Below are 2,949 nucleotides of genomic sequence, written 5' to 3'. Positions count from 1 at the left end.
ATGGACCAAAGGTAAGTTCTCCAACATATACGCGCTTTTCCTCATAGGTTCAAATACCAAGGACTAACTACCATGGACCAAAGGTAAGTTCTCCAACATATACGCACTTTTCCTCATAGGTTCAAATACCAAGGACTAACTACCATGGACCAAAGGTAAGTTCTCCAACATATACGCGCTTTTCCTTGCATGAAAGTGCGTGAACTTTTTCTCTTCATGAAATAAACTTTTATCTGCATAAAAGTGCGTGAACTTTTCTCTACATGAAATAAACTTTTCTCTGCATATAAGTGCGTAAACTTTTCTGCACTATAATTTATCATCTTAGATGAGTGGGTTGCCATCAAGTACAACATATGTATCATAAAGCCATACCAGAATCATAATGCCAACAATCTCCCCCTTTGGACTTGATGGCAACCTCAAAATCTTCAGCTCATTCTCCCCCTTTGACATCAAGGGCAAAGGGTTATGCTCCCCCTAAGAGCATGCTCCCCCTTAATATGAACCAAATCTGTAAAGAAGAAACATAATCCACCAAACACCATAAATGACCTTGAAAGAGATAGAGACATATTGCAGTAATATTCAGATCAACATCCATGATCGCCTTCTGTACATCCTCCATAATGCCAACAATGCATTATAAGCTCCCCCTGAACCAGTGCTATTTGATCTTCAACCAATCCGCAACCCAGCACATGTACGCATATTCCCGTACAACCAACAATCAGAAGAGATTCAACAACAAGATGATGTATCAACAACCCCCAGATTTTGCCTGAGGTATTCAAAAGTCTCCCTGGGCAATGGTTTGGTGAGTATATCAGCAACTTGTTCCTTAGAAGGAACATACTCCAACTTGACCTTCTGTTCAAGCACTTGTTCCCGAAGAAAATGATACTTGATTGGTATGTGCTTGGTTTTTGAATGCATGACTGGGTTCTTTGAGATGCTGATTGCACTTGTGTTATCACATAAGATGGAGATAGGTGGTGTACAAGTGATTTGAAAATCCTGCAAGGTCTGCATCATCCAAAGGAGTTGAGTGCAGCAAGATGCAGCAGCAACATATTCTGCTTCAGCTGTAGATAAGGCAATCGAACTCTGTTTCTTGCTGAACCAAGATACTAGTCTGGAACCCATAAAGAATGCGCCACCACTTGTGCTCTTCCTGTCATCCATGCTTCTGGCCCAATCGGCATCTGTATAAGCATGAAGTGTGAGATTTGTATCTCTAGGATACCATAAACCATAATTTTGAGTCCCTTGAAGATATTTGAAAATTCTCTTCACTGCCTGAAGATGAGTCTCCTTCGGATTTGCCTGAAATCTTCCAACTATTCCAACTGCATGCATGATGTCCGGTCGGGTACCTGTCAGATAAAGTAGACTTCCAATCATAGATCTGTAGGTTGGTTGATGTACTGCAGCAGATTCATCATTTGCACTGAGGCTACATCCTGTGACCATGGGTGTACATACTGGTTTTGCATATTCCATGCCATATTTCTTCAAAATCTGTTTGAGATACTTGGTTTGAGACAAAAAGATTCTTCCTTCCTTTTGTTGGATTTGCAAACCAAGGAAATATGTCAGTTCTCCCAGCAAGGACATTTCAAATTCTTTCTGCATGACCAAGGCAAAGCTTTGACTCATAGCTTCTTCATTGCTACCAAAGATAATGTCATCTACATACACAACAAGTATTAGCAATTTGTCATTTTCAACTTTTATATAAAGATTGCTATCTGCTGATCCTTTTGAAAAACCTTGTTGATGAAGATATTTGTCCAAATGATAGTACCAAGCCCTTGGAGCTTGTTTGAGACCATAGAGAGCCTTTTTCAATCTGCATACAAGATTTGGATCATTTCCAAGAATGAAACCATCTGGCTGCTCAATATATACTTCTTCTTCTAAGTCTCCATTCAGAAAGGCTGATTTCATGTCCATTTGAAATAATTTGAAGTTTTGAAAGCTTGAGAGAGCAAGGAACATTCGGATGGCCTCAAGTCTTGCAACAGGAGCAAAGGTTTCTTCAAAATCTATTCCTTCTTGCTGCGCATACCCTTTACAAACAAGTCTGGCCTTGTTTCTAATTACTTCTCCATTTTCATTCAATTTATTTTTGAAGACCCATTTTGTTCCTATAACATTCTTATCTTTTGGTGTAGGAACCAACTCCCAAGTGTTGTTCTTTTCGATCTGCTCAAGTTCTTCATCCATTGCTTTGACCCAACATTCATCTTTGCATGCCTCTTTCACATTTTGTGGTTCAGTGGAAGAGAGTAATGCCAAATAGCTTGAAGCTTCTGCAATTGTTCTTCTTGTTTGTACACCTGCTTCTTTCTGCACCACAATCTGAGATTCTGGATGATTCTTCTGAACATATCTGGATGGAGTCTTCTCTTCTATTCTTGTCTACTCCTCTGGCTCTTCTTGAGGTTCTTCTTCTTCATCATTCTGTCTTTGAGGGTAGCCTTCATCTTCTTCGATGTCTTCATGATGTACTTGCCTAGGAATGTATCCCTTCTCATCAACCACTACATCAATGTTGTCAACAATTCTGCCAAGTCTTTTATTGTAGCACTTGTATGCTTTGCTATGTGGAGAATAACCAAGAAGAATGCCTTCATCTGCTCTAGGTTCAAGTTTGCCAAGTTGCTCATCAGTATTCTTAATATAACATTTGCTCCCAAAGATTTTGAAGTGCTTCACCGAAGGAGTCTCACCACACCAGAGCTCATGAGGGGTTTGAGTGCTGTTAACACGGACATTTGTTTTGTTGAGAATAACAACCGCAGCATGTGCAACTTCACCCCAGAAAGTTGCGGGAGTACCCGACTCATCAAGCATAGCACAAGCCATTTGTTGGACTGTTCTGCTCATTCTTTCCACAACTCCATTTTGCTGAGGAGTTCTAGCTGTAGAGAATTCTCTTCTTAT

Source organism: Pinus tabuliformis, chromosome 7 (assembly GCF_031772625.1).
Source record: "Pinus tabuliformis cultivar Carrire ecotype Pingquan chromosome 7, CPIR1, whole genome shotgun sequence".
In the NCBI taxonomy this organism is placed as follows: Eukaryota; Viridiplantae; Streptophyta; class Pinopsida; order Pinales; family Pinaceae; genus Pinus; species Pinus tabuliformis.
This window is presented reverse-complemented; position numbering follows the sequence as displayed.